The sequence below is a fragment of the Olea europaea genome, chromosome 6 (assembly GCF_002742605.1).
Source record: "Olea europaea var. sylvestris chromosome 6, O_europaea_v1, whole genome shotgun sequence".
Classification (NCBI taxonomy): Eukaryota; Viridiplantae; Streptophyta; class Magnoliopsida; order Lamiales; family Oleaceae; genus Olea; species Olea europaea.
This window is the reverse complement of record NC_036242.1, coordinates 25,989,712-25,990,405: the sequence shown is the minus strand read 5'-3', so window position 1 is coordinate 25,990,405 and position 694 is coordinate 25,989,712.

Sequence of the window (694 nt, the reverse complement as noted above, 5' to 3'; positions counted from 1 at the left end):
TTGAAATTAATTAAAATGTACACAAAGATTGATTGAGAATTCAAATAATGAACAGATTTAAGGTAGAACAATTTTATTTATTGATCACATTTAAATCTTAATTCAAGATTCAAAAATCTAATGTAGTGTTCGATCAAATTCTTTTATTGTATTTAATTTACCATTCTTGAATTCTCATTGAATCTATTTAACTAATTCAATCACACATCTCTATGCGAATCAACCTTAGCTAAACGAAATATTGGTTCTAAGAATTCATATAATGATCGTAATAATTAGTATAGATATCTCTACATGTTCTACTAATTTATCATATTTTACTATGTGGTCTAAACCTCAAACTCACCTTTCGATTCATAAAAAGATTCACAAAATCATCAAATAGTAATCAAGTAATTCAACGGATTAAACTCATATCAAAATCAATACGTGTATGATAAAATAACAAGACTCTTTTATAAAAGAAATAAAAGGGTCTCAAGTAGATTACATTGTTAGCCCTAATATGAAATTTAACTACCCATGGTGCAAAAGGAAAAACAAAAGGTTGATATTGAATACATCACCGAATTTTGAGTAAAGATGTAGAAAAAGAGATTAATCTTACACCCAGACCTTTTATCTCTTCCAATCAATGATTCAAAACTTGATTTTTTGATATTTTTCTCCCTTGAATTGCACTCTTCAATTTCTA